This window comes from Hyla sarda, chromosome 1 (genome assembly GCF_029499605.1).
Source record: "Hyla sarda isolate aHylSar1 chromosome 1, aHylSar1.hap1, whole genome shotgun sequence".
Classification (NCBI taxonomy): Eukaryota; Metazoa; Chordata; class Amphibia; order Anura; family Hylidae; genus Hyla; species Hyla sarda.
Genome location: NC_079189.1, coordinates 322,453,746 through 322,472,249, shown reverse-complemented (window position 1 = coordinate 322,472,249; position 18,504 = coordinate 322,453,746). Strand labels below are relative to the sequence as shown.

At 43.4% G+C, this 18,504-nt stretch overlaps 11 pseudogenes; all 11 read left to right on the top strand.

Annotated features, from left to right (window-relative positions):
* The first annotated feature begins 1,099 nt into the window (after positions 1 to 1,099).
* Positions 1,100 to 1,363, top strand: LOC130339066 (U2 spliceosomal RNA; annotated as a pseudogene).
* A 1,458-nt stretch (positions 1,364 to 2,821) lies between these two features.
* On the top strand, positions 2,822 to 3,085 carry LOC130337985 (U2 spliceosomal RNA; annotated as a pseudogene).
* Positions 3,086 to 4,555: 1,470 nt separating this feature from the next.
* Positions 4,556 to 4,820, top strand: LOC130341269 (U2 spliceosomal RNA; annotated as a pseudogene).
* Positions 4,821 to 6,290: 1,470 nt separating this feature from the next.
* On the top strand, positions 6,291 to 6,554 carry LOC130339055 (U2 spliceosomal RNA; annotated as a pseudogene).
* Positions 6,555 to 8,018: 1,464 nt separating this feature from the next.
* Positions 8,019 to 8,282, top strand: LOC130339044 (U2 spliceosomal RNA; annotated as a pseudogene).
* A 1,478-nt stretch (positions 8,283 to 9,760) lies between these two features.
* Positions 9,761 to 10,026, top strand: LOC130341214 (U2 spliceosomal RNA; annotated as a pseudogene).
* A 1,480-nt stretch (positions 10,027 to 11,506) lies between these two features.
* On the top strand, positions 11,507 to 11,770 carry LOC130339033 (U2 spliceosomal RNA; annotated as a pseudogene).
* Positions 11,771 to 13,230: 1,460 nt separating this feature from the next.
* Positions 13,231 to 13,494, top strand: LOC130339022 (U2 spliceosomal RNA; annotated as a pseudogene).
* A 1,470-nt stretch (positions 13,495 to 14,964) lies between these two features.
* LOC130339011 (U2 spliceosomal RNA) lies at positions 14,965 to 15,228 on the top strand (annotated as a pseudogene).
* A 1,464-nt stretch (positions 15,229 to 16,692) lies between these two features.
* LOC130339000 (U2 spliceosomal RNA) lies at positions 16,693 to 16,956 on the top strand (annotated as a pseudogene).
* Positions 16,957 to 18,432: 1,476 nt separating this feature from the next.
* The window catches only part of LOC130342295 (U2 spliceosomal RNA), a 264-nt pseudogene continuing 192 nt past the window's right edge, over positions 18,433 to 18,504 (top strand).

Below are 18,504 nucleotides of genomic sequence, written 5' to 3'. Positions count from 1 at the left end.
TGGATGGGAAATCCGCCATGAGGCATTTGTTTTTAGAAACTGCTGCTCACAACCAATGTTGCAATGGAGTGTCTCCATCTGCTGGTGGTATTGGAAAGGCATTAGTGCTATGACAGGGTCTGAAGAAGAAGAAGAAGAAGACGGAAAAAAATATATATAAAAAGAAAAAGAGAGAGAGAGAGAGAGAGAGAGACTGACTTAGTGAGCGAGTGAGTGAGAGAGTGAGAGTGAGTGAGAGTGAATGAGTGAGTGAGTGATTGAGTGAGTGAGTGAGTGAGAACAAATGAGTTAAAGCAAGTGAGTGAGAGAGATCGAATGAATGAAAGTCTGAATGACAGAAAGAAAAAAGGATGAAGAAAGAAGCATGAAGAAAAAAAAATGTATATGGAGTTGCTGACCTGAGTGCAATCTACAAAGCCGTTGAGGCTGATCCTCATGGGAGGATTATTGCACCAGGACCCTTAGCACTTTTAAAATGCCATTCAATGCCACGGGCTAGATGTAAACTGCAGATGACCATGTTGTGGTAGTTACCATGGATACCCAAGTGATGTGTGAGCTAACACATAGGCCCAACAGATTCCAAGAAGGCCAGAATCACCAGCGGCACCACCATCGATTGTCAGGTCACCCGGATTCAGCAAATACCAGAGTCCAAAATGATGCAGGTTTATACTGTTAATTTTCAGTTTATCGTTACAGTTGGTGTTATTCCATGTCGGAAGGGACGCAGCTACAGCCAGTGGGGTAACTAGAGACAGGCAGGCAGCTATGTGCAACAAAGGTAGGCGTGTTGTTTTCATATGCAGATCTGAAATATTGTCTTATATGCAAGAGGAGGAGTGATGGGGGTTCAGGCAAAAGCCAGGCTATGGATTGCATTGCTAAATGCTCCATCAGAGTGCAATGGTCGCCTGTCCTTTTTTTAAGTGATGATGTGGGTTTAGCCTGTGCTGTATGTATGTATGTATGGGTGGCTGACTGCCACCCACCCAGAGAGTGTATGGGAGTCTGGTTGGCTGCCAGCCTTCCTTCCATTCCTATGAGTAATGTGAGTGCTCATGAAGGGGACATGGTTGGGTCCACCCCTTTCCCGGTTATCCCCTCTAGGCCTTTTGGCTTAGATCAAGTGTAAAAAAAGAAAGGATCTTGCGACAGATCGCATCCTGAGGCACGTTTTTTTTTGTGTGAATACTTGCACTTGGGTGACTTGTGAGCACATACTGATACATACGTTCCCTATCTGGGGACCATAAATTAAATGGATTTTTGAGAAAGGGAGCTGATTTGGAAGCTTGCTTCTGTCGCCCTATGCATTGACCCGATGTGGCAGTATCTTCGGGTAGTGAACAGTGCACCACCCCATTCCAGTGTTAAACAAGAAAGATTCTCATTTAATCCTCCGTGGGTGAGAATTTGAGTTTGAGAATTGGAGACCAAAATGATGAGTTGCACTGACTGGTTTATGAACGTCTATTCATTTAGCGTTTTAATGACCATGTTTGCACACTGATTGGTGTAAAAAAATAAAATAAAACTAAATAATAATAATCTAGCACACCTGTGCAGGTTTGACATGACATGACAGGTAGCTGTCTTGTGGGTGGTGCTGAATCCTGTTAAATGACATGAGGGTCTCATGCCTATACACAAGGGTGTGTCATTGCTGTTGCTTGACCATGCATTGGTTTCTGTGGTCAGTGAATGATAAAAACAAAATTTACCATCCATTGATGGATGGGAAATCCACCATGAGGCATTTGTTTTTTAGAAACTGCTGCTCACAACCAATGTTGCAATGGAGTGTCTCCATCTGCTGGTGGTATTGGAAAGGCATTAGTGCTATGACAGGGTCTGAAGAAGAAGAAGACGGAAAAAAATATATATAAAAAGAAAAGAGAGAGAGAGAGAGAGACTGACTTAGTGAGCGAGTGAGTGAGAGAGTGAGAGTGAGTGAGAGTGAATGAGTGAGTGAGTGATTGAGTGAGTGAGTGAGTGAGAACAAATGAGTTAAAGCAAGTGAGTGAGAGAGATCGAATGAATGAAAGTCTGAATGACAGAAAGAAAAAAGGATGAAGAAAGAAGCATGAAGAAAAAAAAATGTATATGGAGTTGCTGACCTGAGTGCAATCTACAAAGCCGTTGAGGCTGATCCTCATGGGAGGATTATTGCACCAGGACCCTTAGCACTTTTAAAATGCCATTCAATGCCACGGGCTAGATGTAAACTGCAGATGACCATGTTGTGGTAGTTACCATGGATACCCAAGTGATGTGTGAGCTAACACATAGGCCCAACAGATTCCAAGAAGGCCAGAATCACCAGCGGCACCACCATCGATTGTCAGGTCACCCGGATTCAGCAAATACCAGAGTCCAAAATGATGCAGGTTTATACTGTTAATTTTCAGTTTATCGTTACAGTTGGTGTTATTCCATGTCGGAAGGGACGCAGCTACAGCCAGTGGGGTAACTAGAGACAGGCAGGCAGCTATGTGCAACAAAGGTAGGCGTGTTGTTTTCATATGCAGATCTGAAATATTGTCTTATATGCAAGAGGAGGAGTGATGGGGGTTCAGGCAAAAGCCAGGCTATGGATTGCATTGCTAAATGCTCCATCAGAGTGCAATGGTCGCCTGTCCTTTTTTTAAGTGATGATGTGGGTTTAGCCTGTGCTGTATGTATGTATGTATGGGTGGCTGACTGCCACCCACCCAGAGAGTGTATGGGAGTCTGGTTGGCTGCCAGCCTTCCTTCCATTCCTATGAGTAATGTGAGTGCTCATGAAGGGGACATGGTTGGGTCCACCCCTTTCCCGGTTATCCCCTCTAGGCCTTTTGGCTTAGATCAAGTGTAAAAAAAGAAAGGATCTTGCGACAGATCGCATCCTGAGGCACGTTTTTTTTTGTGTGAATACTTGCACTTGGGTGACTTGTGAGCACATACTGATACATATGTTCCCTATCTGGGGACCATAAATTAAATGGATTTTTGAGAAAGGGAGCTGATTTGGAAGCTTGCTTCTGTCGCCCTATGCATTGACCCGATGTGGCAGTATCTTCGGGTAGTGAACAGTGCACCACCCCATTCCAGTGTTAAACAAGAAAGATTCTCATTTAATCCTCCGTGGGTGAGAATTTGAGTTTGAGAATTGGAGACCAAAATGATGAGTTGCACTGACTGGTTTATGAACGTCTATTCATTTAGCGTTTTAATGACCATGTTTGCACACTGATTGGTGTAAAAAAATAAAATAAAACTAAATAATAATAATCTAGCACACCTGTGCAGGTTTGACATGACATGACAGGTAGCTGTCTTGTGGGTGGTGCTGAATCCTGTTAAATGACATGAGGGTCTCATGCCTATACACAAGGGTGTGTCATTGCTGTTGCTTGACCATGCATTGATTTCTGTGGTCAGTGAATGATAAAAACAAAATTTACCATCCATTGATGGATGGGAAATCCACCATGAGGCATTTGTTTTTTAGAAACTGCTGCTCACAACCAATGTTGCAATGGAGTGTCTCCATCTGCTGGTGGTATTGGAAAGGCATTAGTGCTATGACAGGGTCTGAAGAAGAAGAAGAAGAAGAAGACGGAAAAAAATATATATAAAAAGAAAAAGAGAGAGAGAGAGAGAGAGACTGACTTAGTGAGCGAGTGAGTGAGAGAGTGAGAGTGAGTGAGAGTGAATGAGTGAGTGAGTGATTGAGTGAGTGAGTGAGTGAGAACAAATGAGTTAAAGCAAGTGAGTGAGAGAGATCGAATGAATGAAAGTCTGAATGACAGAAAGAAAAAAGGATGAAGAAAGAAGCATGAAGAAAAAAAAATGTATATGGAGTTGCTGACATGAGTGCAATCTACAAAGCCGTTGAGGCTGATCCTCATGGGAGGATTATTGCACCAGGACCCTTAGCACTTTTAAAATGCCATTCAATGCCACGGGCTAGATGTAAACTGCAGATGACCATGTTGTGGTAGTTACCATGGATACCCAAGTGATGTGTGAGCTAACACATAGGCCCAACAGATTCCAAGAAGGCCAGAATCACCAGCGGCACCACCATCGATTGTCAGGTCACCCGGATTCAGCAAATACCAGAGTCCAAAATGATGCAGGTTTATACTGTTAATTTTCAGTTTATCGTTACAGTTGGTGTTATTCCATGTCGGAAGGGACGCAGCTACAGCCAGTGGGGTAACTAGAGACAGGCAGGCAGCTATGTGCAACAAAGGTAGGCGTGTTGTTTTCATATGCAGATCTGAAATATTGTCTTATATGCAAGAGGAGGAGTGATGGGGGTTCAGGCAAAAGCCAGGCTATGGATTGCATTGCTAAATGCTCCATCAGAGTGCAATGGTCGCCTGTCCTTTTTTTAAGTGATGATGTGGGTTTAGCCTGTGCTGTATGTATGTATGTATGGGTGGCTGACTGCCACCCACCCAGAGAGTGTATGGGAGTCTGGTTGGCTGCCAGCCTTCCTTCCATTCCTATGAGTAATGTGAGTGCTCATGAAGGGGACATGGTTGGGTCCACCCCTTTCCCGGTTATCCTCTCTAGGCCTTTTGGCTTAGATCAAGTGTAAAAAAAGAAAGGATCTTGCGACAGATCGCATCCTGAGGCACGTTTTTTTTTTGTGTGAATACTTGCACTTGGGTGACTTGTGAGCACATACTGATACATACGTTCCCTATCTGGGGACCATAAATTAAATGGATTTTTGAGAAAGGGAGCTGATTTGGAAGCTTGCTTCTGTCGCCCTATGCATTGACCCGATGTGGCAGTATCTTCGGGTAGTGAACAGTGCACCACCCCATTCCAGTGTTAAACAAGAAAGATTCTCATTTAATCCTCCGTGGGTGAGAATTTGAGTTTGAGAATTGGAGACCAAAATTATGAGTTGCACTGACTGGTTTATGAACGTCTATTCATTTAGCGTTTTAATGACCATGTTTGCACACTGATTGGTGTAAAAAAATAAAATAAAACTAAATAATAATAATCTAGCACACCTGTGCAGGTTTGACATGACATGACAGGTAGCTGTCTTGTGGGTGGTGCTGAATCCTGTTAAATGACATGAGGGTCTCATGCCTATACACAAGGGTGTGTCATTGCTGTTGCTTGACCATGCATTGGTTTCTGTGGTCAGTGAATGATAAAAACAAAATTTACCATCCATTGATGGATGGGAAATCCGCCATGAGGCATTTGTTTTTAGAAACTGCTGCTCACAACCAATGTTGCAATGGAGTGTCTCCATCTGCTGGTGGTATTGGAAAGGCATTAGTGCTATGACAGGGTCTGAAGAAGAAGAAGAAGAAGAAGACGGAAAAAAATATATATAAAAAGAAAAGAGAGAGAGAGAGAGAGACTGACTTAGTGAGCGAGTGAGTGAGAGAGTGAGAGTGAGTGAGAGTGAATGAGTGAGTGAGTGAGTGAGTGATTGAGTGAGTGAGTGAGTGAGAACAAATGAGTTAAAGCAAGTGAGTGAGAGAGATCGAATGAATGAAAGTCTGAATGACAGAAAGAAAAAAGGATGAAGAAAGAAGCATGAAGAAAAAAAAATGTATATGGAGTTGCTGACATGAGTGCAATCTACAAAGCCGTTGAGGCTGATCCTCATGGGAGGATTATTGCACCAGGACCCTTAGCACTTTTAAAATGCCATTCAATGCCACGGGCTAGATGTAAACTGCAGATGACCATGTTGTGGTAGTTACCATGGATACCCAAGTGATGTGTGAGCTAACACATAGGCCCAACAGATTCCAAGAAGGCCAGAATCACCAGCGGCACCACCATCGATTGTCAGGTCACCCGGATTCAGCAAATACCAGAGTCCAAAATGATGCAGGTTTATACTGTTAATTTTCAGTTTATCGTTACAGTTGGTGTTATTCCATGTCGGAAGGGACGCAGCTACAGCCAGTGGGGTAACTAGAGACAGGCAGGCAGCTATGTGCAACAAAGGTAGGCGTGTTGTTTTCATATGCAGATCTGAAATATTGTCTTATATGCAAGAGGAGGAGTGATGGGGGTTCAGGCAAAAGCCAGGCTATGGATTGCATTGCTAAATGCTCCATCAGAGTGCAATGGTCGCCTGTCCTTTTTTTAAGTGATGATGTGGGTTTAGCCTGTGCTGTATGTATGTATGGGTGGCTGATTGCCACCCACCCAGAGAGTGTATGGGAGTCTGGTTGGCTGCCAGCCTTCCTTCCATTCCTATGAGTAATGTGAGTGCTCATGAAGGGGACATGGTTGGGTCCACCCCTTTCCCGGTTATCCCCTCTAGGCCTTTTGGCTTAGATCAAGTGTAAAAAAAGAAAGGATCTTGCGACAGATCGCATCCTGAGGCACGTTTTTTTTTGTGTGAATACTTGCACTTGGGTGACTTGTGAGCACATACTGATACATACGTTCCCTATCTGGGGACCATAAATTAAATGGATTTTTGAGAAAGGGAGCTGATTTGGAAGCTTGCTTCTGTCGCCCTATGCATTGACCCGATGTGGCAGTATCTTCGGGTAGTGAACAGTGCACCACCCCATTCCAGTGTTAAACAAGAAAGATTCTCATTTAATCCTCCGTGGGTGAGAATTTGAGTTTGAGAATTGGAGACCAAAATGATGAGTTGCACTGACTGGTTTATGAACGTCTATTCATTTAGCGTTTTAATGACCATGTTTGCACACTGATTGGTGTAAAAAAATAAAATAAAACTAAATAATAATAATCTAGCACACCTGTGCAGGTTTGACATGACATGACAGGTAGCTGTCTTGTGGGTGGTGCTGAATCCTGTTAAATGACATGAGGGTCTCATGCCTATACACAAGGGTGTGTCATTGCTGTTGCTTGACCATGCATTGGTTTCTGTGGTCAGTGAATGATAAAAACAAAATTTACCATCCATTGATGGATGGGAAATCCGCCATGAGGCATTTGTTTTTAGAAACTGCTGCTCACAACCAATGTTGCAATGGAGTGTCTCCATCTGCTGGTGGTATTGGAAAGGCATTAGTGCTATGACAGGGTCTGAAGAAGAAGAAGAAGAAGAAGAAGAAGAAGACGGAAAAAAATATATATAAAAAGAAAAAGAGAGAGAGAGAGACTGACTTAGTGAGCGAGTGAGTGAGAGAGTGAGAGTGAGTGAGAGTGAATGAGTGAGTGAGTGAGTGAGTGAGTGAGTGAGAACAAATGAGTTAAAGCAAGTGAGTGAGAGAGATCGAATGAATGAAAGTCTGAATGACAGAAAGAAAAAAGGATGAAGAAAGAAGCATGAAGAAAAAAAAATGTATATGGAGTTGCTGACATGAGTGCAATCTACAAAGCCGTTGAGGCTGATCCTCATGGGAGGATTATTGCACCAGGACCCTTAGCACTTTTAAAATGCCATTCAATGCCACGGGCTAGATGTAAACTGCAGATGACCATGTTGTGGTAGTTACCATGGATACCCAAGTGATGTGTGAGCTAACACATAGGCCCAACAGATTCCAAGAAGGCCAGAATCACCAGCGGCACCACCATCGATTGTCAGGTCACCCGGATTCAGCAAATACCAGAGTCCAAAATGATGCAGGTTTATACTGTTAATTTTCAGTTTATCGTTACAGTTGGTGTTATTCCATGTCGGAAGGGACGCAGCTACAGCCAGTGGGGTAACTAGAGACAGGCAGGCAGCTATGTGCAACAAAGGTAGGCGTGTTGTTTTCATATGCAGATCTGAAATATTGTCTTATATGCAAGAGGAGGAGTGATGGGGGTTCAGGCAAAAGCCAGGCTATGGATTGCATTGCTAAATGCTCCATCAGAGTGCAATGGTCGCCTGTCCTTTTTTTAAGTGATGATGTGGGTTTAGCCTGTGCTGTATGTATGTATGGGTGGCTGACTGCCACCCACCCAGAAAGTGTATGGGAGGCTGGTTGGCTGCCAGCCTTTCTTCCATTCCTATGAGTAATGTGAGTGCTCATGAAGGGGACATGGTTGGGTCCACCCCTTTCCCGGTTATCCCCTCTAGGCCTTTTGGCTTAGATCAAGTGTAAAAAAAGAAAGGATCTTGCGACAGATCGCATCCTGAGGCACGTTTTTTTTTGTGTGAATACTTGCACTTGGGTGACTTGTGAGCACATACTGATACATACGTTCCCTATCTGGGGACCATAAATTAAATGGATTTTTGAGAAAGGGAGCTGATTTGGAAGCTTGCTTCTGTCGCCCTATGCATTGACCCGATGTGGCAGTATCTTCGGGTAGTGAACAGTGCACCACCCCATTCCAGTGTTAAACAAGAAAGATTCTCATTTAATCCTCCGTGGGTGAGAATTTGAGTTTGAGAATTGGAGACCAAAATGATGAGTTGCACTGACTGGTTTATGAACGTCTATTCATTTAGCGTTTTAATGACCATGTTTGCACACTGATTGGTGTAAAAAAATAAAATAAAACTAAATAATAATAATCTAGCACACCTGTGCAGGTTTGACATGACATGACAGGTAGCTGTCTTGTGGGTGGTGCTGAATCCTGTTAAATGACATGAGGGTCTCATGCCTATACACAAGGGTGTGTCATTGCTGTTGCTTGACCATGCATTGGTTTCTGTGGTCAGTGAATGATAAAAACAAAATTTACCATCCATTGATGGATGGGAAATCCGCCATGAGGCATTTGTTTTTAGAAACTGCTGCTCACAACCAATGTTGCAATGGAGTGTCTCCATCTGCTGGTGGTATTGGAAAGGCATTAGTGCTATGACAGGGTCTGAAGAAGAAGAAGAAGAAGAAGAAGACGGAAAAAAATATATATAAAAAGAAAAAGAGAGAGAGAGAGAGAGAGAGACTGACTTAGTGAGCGAGTGAGTGAGAGAGTGAGAGTGAGTGAGAGTGAATGAGTGAGTGAGTGATTGAGTGAGTGAGTGAGTGAGTGAGAACAAATGAGTTAAAGCAAGTGAGTGAGAGAGATCGAATGAATGAAAGTCTGAATGACAGAAAGAAAAAAGGATGAAGAAAGAAGCATGAAGAAAAAAAAATGTATATGGAGTTGCTGACATGAGTGCAATCTACAAAGCCGTTGAGGCTGATCCTCATGGGAGGATTATTGCACCAGGACCCTTAGCACTTTTAAAATGCCATTCAATGCCACGGGCTAGATGTAAACTGCAGATGACCATGTTGTGGTAGTTACCATGGATACCCAAGTGATGTGTGAGCTAACACATAGGCCCAACAGATTCCAAGAAGGCCAGAATCACCAGCGGCACCACCATCGATTGTCAGGTCACCCGGATTCAGCAAATACCAGAGTCCAAAATGATGCAGGTTTATACTGTTAATTTTCAGTTTATCGTTACAGTTGGTGTTATTCCATGTCGGAAGGGATGCAGCTACAGCCAGTGGGGTAACTAGAGACAGGCAGGCAGCTATGTGCAACAAAGGTAGGCGTGTTGTTTTCATATGCAGATCTGAAATATTGTCTTATATGCAAGAGGAGGAGTGATGGGGGTTCAGGCAAAAGCCAGGCTATGGATTGCATTGCTAAATGCTCCATCAGAGTGCAATGGTCGCCTGTCCTTTTTTTAAGTGATGATGTGGGTTTAGCCTGTGCTGTATGTATGTATGTATGGGTGGCTGACTGCCACCCACCCAGAGAGTGTATGGGAGTCTGGTTGGCTGCCAGCCTTCCTTCCATTCCTATGAGTAATGTGAGTGCTCATGAAGGGGACATGGTTGGGTCCACCCCTTTCCCGGTTATCCCCTCTAGGCCTTTTGGCTTAGATCAAGTGTAAAAAAAGAAAGGATCTTGCGACAGATCGCATCCTGAGGCATGTTTTTTTTTTTGTGTGAATACTTGCACTTGGGTGACTTGTGAGCACATACTGATACATACGTTCCCTATCTGGGGACCATAAATTAAATGGATTTTTGAGAAAGGGAGCTGATTTGGAAGCTTGCTTCTGTCGCCCTATGCATTGACCCGATGTGGCAGTATCTTCGGGTAGTGAACAGTGCACAACCCCATTCCAGTGTTAAACAAGAAAGATTCTCATTTAATCCTCCGTGGGTGAGAATTTGAGTTTGAGAATTGGAGACCAAAATGATGAGTTGCACTGACTGGTTTATGAACGTCTATTCATTTAGCGTTTTAATGACCATGTTTGCACACTGATTGGTGTAAAAAAATAAAATAAAACTAAATAATAATAATCTAGCACACCTGTGCAGGTTTGACATGACATGACAGGTAGCTGTCTTGTGGGTGGTGCTGAATCCTGTTAAATGACATGAGGGTCTCATGCCTATACACAAGGGTGTGTCATTGCTGTTGCTTGACCATGCATTGGTTTCTGTGGTCAGTGAATGATAAAAACAAAATTTACCATCCATTGATGGATGGGAAATCCGCCATGAGGCATTTGTTTTTAGAAACTGCTGCTCACAACCAATGTTGCAATGGAGTGTCTCCATCTGCTGGTGGTATTGGAAAGGCATTAGTGCTATAACAGGGTCTGAAGAAGAAGAAGAAGAAGAAGAAGACGGAAAAAAATATATATAAAAAGAAAAAGAGAGAGAGAGAGAGAGAGAGAGACTGACTTAGTGAGCGAGTGAGTGAGAGAGTGAGAGTGAGTGAGAGTGAATGAGTGAGTGAGTGATTGAGTGAGTGAGTGAGTGAGTGAGAACAAATGAGTTAAAGCAAGTGAGTGAGAGAGATCGAATGAATGAAAGTCTGAATGACAGAAAGAAAAAAGGATGAAGAAAGAAGCATGAAGAAAAAAAAATGTATATGGAGTTGCTGACATGAGTGCAATCTACAAAGCCGTTGAGGCTGATCCTCATGGGAGGATTATTGCACCAGGACCCTTAGCACTTTTAAAATGCCATTCAATGCCACGGGCTAGATGTAAACTGCAGATGACCATGTTGTGGTAGTTACCATGGATACCCAAGTGATGTGTGAGCTAACACATAGGCCCAACAGATTCCAAGAAGGCCAGAATCACCAGCGGCACCACCATCGATTGTCAGGTCACCCGGATTCAGCAAATACCAGAGTCCAAAATGATGCAGGTTTATACTGTTAATTTTCAGTTTATCGTTACAGTTGGTGTTATTCCATGTCGGAAGGGACGCAGCTACAGCCAGTGGGGTAACTAGAGACAGGCAGGCAGCTATGTGCAACAAAGGTAGGCGTGTTGTTTTCATATGCAGATCTGAAATATTGTCTTATATGCAAGAGGAGGAGTGATGGGGGTTCAGGCAAAAGCCAGGCTATGGATTGCATTGCTAAATGCTCCATCAGAGTGCAATGGTCGCCTGTCCTTTTTTTAAGTGATGATGTGGGTTTAGCCTGTGCTGTATGTATGTATGTATGGGTGGCTGACTGCCACCCACCCAGAGAGTGTATGGGAGTCTGGTTGGCTGCCAGCCTTCCTTCCATTCCTATGAGTAATGTGAGTGCTCATGAAGGGGACATGGTTGGGTCCACCCCTTTCCCGGTTATCCCCTCTAGGCCTTTTGGCTTAGATCAAGTGTAAAAAAAGAAAGGATCTTGCGACAGATCGCATCCTGAGGCACGTTTTTTTTTGTGTGAATACTTGCACTTGGGTGACTTGTGAGCACATACTGATACATACGTTCCCTATCTGGGGACCATAAATTAAATGGATTTTTGAGAAAGGGAGCTGATTTGGAAGCTTGCTTCTGTCGCCCTATGCATTGACCCGATGTGGCAGTATCTTCGGGTAGTGAACAGTGCACCACCCCATTCCAGTGTTAAACAAGAAAGATTCTCATTTAATCCTCCGTGGGTGAGAATTTGAGTTTGAGAATTGGAGACCAAAATGATGAGTTGCACTGACTGGTTTATGAACGTCTATTCATTTAGCGTTTTAATGACCATGTTTGCACACTGATTGGTGTAAAAAAATAAAATAAAACTAAATAATAATAATCTAGCACACCTGTGCAGGTTTGACATGACATGACAGGTAGCTGTCTTGTGGGTGGTGCTGAATCCTGTTAAATGACATGAGGGTCTCATGCCTATACACAAGGGTGTGTCATTGCTGTTGCTTGACCATGCATTGGTTTCTGTGGTCAGTGAATGATAAAAACAAAATTTACCATCCATTGATGGATGGGAAATCCGCCATGAGGCATTTGTTTTTAGAAACTGCTGCTCACAACCAATGTTGCAATGGAGTGTCTCCATCTGCTGGTGGTATTGGAAAGGCATTAGTGCTATGACAGGGTCTGAAGAAGAAGAAGAAGAAGAAGAAGAAGAAGACGGAAAAAAATATATATAAAAAGAAAAAGAGAGAGAGAGAGACTGACTTAGTGAGCGAGTGAGTGAGAGAGTGAGAGTGAGTGAGAGTGAATGAGTGAGTGAGTGAGTGAGTGAGTGAGAACAAATGAGTTAAAGCAAGTGAGTGAGAGAGATCGAATGAATGAAAGTCTGAATGACAGAAAGAAAAAAGGATGAAGAAAGAAGCATGAAGAAAAAAAAATGTATATGGAGTTGCTGACATGAGTGCAATCTACAAAGCCGTTGAGGCTGATCCTCATGGGAGGATTATTGCACCAGGACCCTTAGCACTTTTAAAATGCCATTCAATGCCACGGGCTAGATGTAAACTGCAGATGACCATGTTGTGGTAGTTACCATGGATACCCAAGTGATGTGTGAGCTAACACATAGGCCCAACAGATTCCAAGAAGGCCAGAATCACCAGCGGCACCACCATCGATTGTCAGGTCACCCGGATTCAGCAAATACCAGAGTCCAAAATGATGCAGGTTTATACTGTTAATTTTCAGTTTATCGTTACAGTTGGTGTTATTCCATGTCGGAAGGGACGCAGCTACAGCCAGTGGGGTAACTAGAGACAGGCAGGCAGCTATGTGCAACAAAGGTAGGCGTGTTGTTTTCATATGCAGATCTGAAATATTGTCTTATATGCAAGAGGAGGAGTGATGGGGGTTCAGGCAAAAGCCAGGCTATGGATTGCATTGCTAAATGCTCCATCAGAGTGCAATGGTCGCCTGTCCTTTTTTTAAGTGATGATGTGGGTTTAGCCTGTGCTGTATGTATGTATGGGTGGCTGACTGCCACCCACCCAGAAAGTGTATGGGAGGCTGGTTGGCTGCCAGCCTTTCTTCCATTCCTATGAGTAATGTGAGTGCTCATGAAGGGGACATGGTTGGGTCCACCCCTTTCCCGGTTATCCCCTCTAGGCCTTTTGGCTTAGATCAAGTGTAAAAAAAGAAAGGATCTTGCGACAGATCGCATCCTGAGGCACGTTTTTTTTTGTGTGAATACTTGCACTTGGGTGACTTGTGAGCACATACTGATACATACGTTCCCTATCTGGGGACCATAAATTAAATGGATTTTTGAGAAAGGGAGCTGATTTGGAAGCTTGCTTCTGTCGCCCTATGCATTGACCCGATGTGGCAGTATCTTCGGGTAGTGAACAGTGCACCACCCCATTCCAGTGTTAAACAAGAAAGATTCTCATTTAATCCTCCGTGGGTGAGAATTTGAGTTTGAGAATTGGAGACCAAAATGATGAGTTGCACTGACTGGTTTATGAACGTCTATTCATTTAGCGTTTTAATGACCATGTTTGCACACTGATTGGTGTAAAAAAATAAAATAAAACTAAATAATAATAATCTAGCACACCTGTGCAGGTTTGACATGACATGACAGGTAGCTGTCTTGTGGGTGGTGCTGAATCCTGTTAAATGACATGAGGGTCTCATGCCTATACACAAGGGTGTGTCATTGCTGTTGCTTGACCATGCATTGGTTTCTGTGGTCAGTGAATGATAAAAACAAAATTTACCATCCATTGATGGATGGGAAATCCGCCATGAGGCATTTGTTTTTAGAAACTGCTGCTCACAACCAATGTTGCAATGGAGTGTCTCCATCTGCTGGTGGTATTGGAAAGGCATTAGTGCTATGACAGGGTCTGAAGAAGAAGAAGAAGAAGAAGAAGAAGAAGACGGAAAAAAATATATATAAAAAGAAAAAGAGAGAGAGAGACTGACTTAGTGAGCGAGTGAGTGAGAGAGTGAGAGTGAGTGAGAGTGAATGAGTGAGTGAGTGATTGAGTGAGTGAGTGAGTGAGTGAGAACAAATGAGTTAAAGCAAGTGAGTGAGAGAGATCGAATGAATGAAAGTCTGAATGACAGAAAGAAAAAAGGATGAAGAAAGAAGCATGAAGAAAAAAAAATGTATATGGAGTTGCTGACATGAGTACAATCTACAAAGCCGTTGAGGCTGATCCTCATGGGAGGATTATTGCACCAGGACCCTTAGCACTTTTAAAATGCCATTCAATGCCACGGGCTAGATGTAAACTGCAGATGACCATGTTGTGGTAGTTACCATGGATACCCAAGTGATGTGTGAGCTAACACATAGGCCCAACAGATTCCAAGAAGGCCAGAATCACCAGCGGCACCACCATCGATTGTCAGGTCACCCGGATTCAGCAAATACCAGAGTCCAAAATGATGCAGGTTTATACTGTTAATTTTCAGTTTATCGTTACAGTTGGTGTTATTCCATGTCGGAAGGGACGCAGCTACAGCCAGTGGGGTAACTAGAGACAGGCAGGCAGCTATGTGCAACAAAGGTAGGCGTGTTGTTTTCATATGCAGATCTGAAATATTGTCTTATATGCAAGAGGAGGAGTGATGGGGGTTCAGGCAAAAGCCAGGCTATGGATTGCATTGCTAAATGCTCCATCAGAGTGCAATGGTCGCCTGTCCTTTTTTTAAGTGATGATGTGGGTTTAGCCTGTGCTGTATGTATGTATGGGTGGCTGACTGCCACCCACCCAGAAAGTGTATGGGAGGCTGGTTGGCTGCCAGCCTTCCTTCCATTCCTATGAGTAATGTGAGTGCTCATGAAGGGGACATGGTTGGGTCCACCCCTTTCCCGGTTATCCCCTCTAGGCCTTTTGGCTTAGATCAAGTGTAAAAAAAGAAAGGATCTTGCGACAGATCGCATCCTGAGGCACGTTTTTTTTTGTGTGAATACTTGCACTTGGGTGACTTGTGAGCACATACTGATACATACGTTCCCTATCTGGGGACCATAAATTAAATGGATTTTTGAGAAAGGGAGCTGATTTGGAAGCTTGCTTCTGTCGCCCTATGCATTGACCCGATGTGGCAGTATCTTCGGGTAGTGAACAGTGCACCACCCCATTCCAGTGTTAAACAAGAAAGATTCTCATTTAATCCTCCGTGGGTGAGAATTTGAGTTTGAGAATTGGAGACCAAAATGATGAGTTGCACTGACTGGTTTATGAACGTCTATTCATTTAGCGTTTTAATGACCATGTTTGCACACTGATTGGTGTAAAAAAATAAAATAAAACTAAATAATAATAATAATCTAGCACACCTGTGCAGGTTTGACATGACATGACAGGTAGCTGTCTTGTGGGTGGTGCTGAATCCTGTTAAATGACATGAGGGTCTCATGCCTATACACAAGGGTGTGTCATTGCTGTTGCTTGACCATGCATTGGTTTCTGTGGTCAGTGAATGATAAAAACAAAATTTACCATCCATTGATGGATGGGAAATCCGCCATGAGGCATTTGTTTTTAGAAACTGCTGCTCACAACCAATGTTGCAATGGAGTGTCTCCATCTGCTGGTGGTATTGGAAAGGCATTAGTGCTATGACAGGGTCTGAAGAAGAAGAAGAAGACGGAAAAAAATATATATAAAAAGAAAAAGAGAGAGAGAGAGAGAGACTGACTTAGTGAGCGAGTGAGTGAGAGAGTGAGAGTGAGTGAGAGTGAATGAGTGAGTGAGTGATTGAGTGAGTGAGTGAGTGAGTGAGAACAAATGAGTTAAAGCAAGTGAGTGAGAGAGATCGAATGAATGAAAGTCTGAATGACAGAAAGAAAAAAGGATGAAGAAAGAAGCATGAAGAAAAAAAAATGTATATGGAGTTGCTGGCATGAGTGCAATCTACAAAGCCGTTGAGGCTGATCCTCATGGGAGGATTATTGCACCAGGACCCTTAGCACTTTTAAAATGCCATTCAATGCCACGGGCTAGATGTAAACTGCAGATGACCATGTTGTGGTAGTTACCATGGATACCCAAGTGATGTGTGAGCTAACACATAGGCCCAACAGATTCCAAGAAGGCCAGAATCACCAGCGGCACCACCATCGATTGTCAGGTCACCCGGATTCAGCAAATACCAGAGTCCAAAATGATGCAGGTTTATACTGTTAATTTTCAGTTTATCGTTACAGTTGGTGTTATTCCATGTCGGAAGGGACGCAGCTACAGCCAGTGGGGTAACTAGAGACAGGCAGGCAGCTATGTGCAACAAAGGAAGGCGTGTTGTTTTCATATGCAGATCTGAAATATTGTCTTATATGCAAGAGGAGGAGTGATGGGGGTTCAGGCAAAAGCCAGGCTATGGATTACATTGCTAAATGCTCCATCAGAGTGCAATGGTCGCCTGTCCTTTTTTTAAGTGATGATGTGGGTTTAGCCTGTGCTGTATGTATGTATGGGTGGCTGACTGCCACCCACCCAGAAAGTGTATGGGAGGCTGGTTGGCTGCCAGCCTTCCTTCCATTCCTATGAGTAATGTGAGTGCTCATGAAGGGGACATGGTTGGGTCCACCCCTTTCCCGGTTATCCCCTCTAGGCCTTTTGGCTTAGATCAAGTGTAAAAAAAGAAAGGATCTTGCGACAGATCGCATCCTGAGGCACGTTTTTTTTTGTGTGAATACTTGCACTTGGGTGACTTGTGAGCACATACTGATACATACGTTCCCTATCTGGGGACCATAAATTAAATGGATTTTTGAGAAAGGGAGCTGATTTGGAAGCTTGCTTCTGTCGCCCTATGCATTGACCCGATGTGGCAGTATCTTCGGGTAGTGAACAGTGCACCACCCCATTCCAGTGTTAAACAAGAAAGATTCTCATTTAATCCTCCGTGGGTGAGAATTTGAGTTTGAGAATTGGAGACCAAAATGATGGGTTGCACTGACTGGTTTATGAACGTCTATTCATTTAGCGTTTTAATGACCATGTTTGCACACTGATTGGTGTAAAAAAAATTAAAATAAAACTAAATAATAATAATCTAGCACACCTGTGCAGGTTAGACATGACGTGACAGGTAGCTGTCTTGTGGGTGGTGCTGAATCCTGTTAAATGACATGAGGGTCTCATGCCTATACACAAGGGTGTGTCATTGCTGTTGCTTGACCATGCATTGGTTTCTGTGGTCAGTGAATGATAAAAACAAAATTTACCATCCATTGATGGATGGGAAATCCGCCATGAGGCATTTGTTTTTAGAAACTGCTGCTCACAACCAATGTTGCAATGGAGTGTCTCCATCTGCTGGTGGTATTGGAAAGGCATTAGTGCTATGACAGGGTCTGAAGAAGAAGAAGAAGAAGACGGAAAAAAATATATATAAAAAGAAAAAGAGAGAGAGAGAGAGAGACTGACTTAGTGAGCGAGTGAGTGAGAGAGTGAGAGTGAGTGAGAGTGAATGAGTGAGTGAGTGATTGATTGAGTGAGTGAGTGAGTGAGTGAGTGAGAACAAATGAGTTAAAGCAAGTGAGTGAGAGAGATCGAATGAATGAAAGTCTGAATGACAGAAAGAAAAAAGGATGAAGAAAGAAGCATGAAGAAAAAAAAATGTATATGGAGTTGCTGACATGAGTGCAATCTACAAAGCCGTTGAGGCTGATCCTCATGGGAGGATTATTGCACCAGGACCCTTAGCACTTTTAAAATGCCATTCAATGCCACGGGCTAGATGTAAACTGCAGATGACCATGTTGTGGTAGTTACCATGGATACCCAAGTGATGTGTGAGCTAACACATAGGCCCAACAGATTCCAAGAAGGCCAGAATCACCAGCGGCACCACCATCGATTGTCAGGTCACCCGGATTCAGCAAATACCAGAGTCCAAAATGATGCAGGTTTATACTGTTAATTTTCAGTTTATCGTTACAGTTGGTGTTATTCCATGTCGGAAGGGACGCAGCTACAGCCAGTGGGGTAACTAGAGACAGGCAGGCAGCTATGTGCAACAAAGGTAGGCGTGTTGTTTTCATATGCAGATCTGAAATATTGTCTTATATGCAAGAGGAGGAGTGATGGGGGTTCAGGCAAAAGCCAGGCTATGGATTGCATTGCTAAATGCTCCATCAGAGTGCAATGGTCGCCTGTCCTTTTTTTAAATGATGATGTGGGTTTAGCCTGTGCTGTATGTATGTATGGGTGGCTGACTGCCACCAACCCAGAAAGTGTATGGGAGGCTGGTTGGCTGCCAGCCTTCCTTCCATTCCTATGAGAATAATGTGAGTGCTCATGAAGGGGACATGGTTGGGTCCACCCCTTTCCCGGTTATCCCCTGTAGGCCTTTTGGCTTAGATCAAGTGTAAAAAAAGAAAGGATCTTGCGACAGATCGCATCCTGAG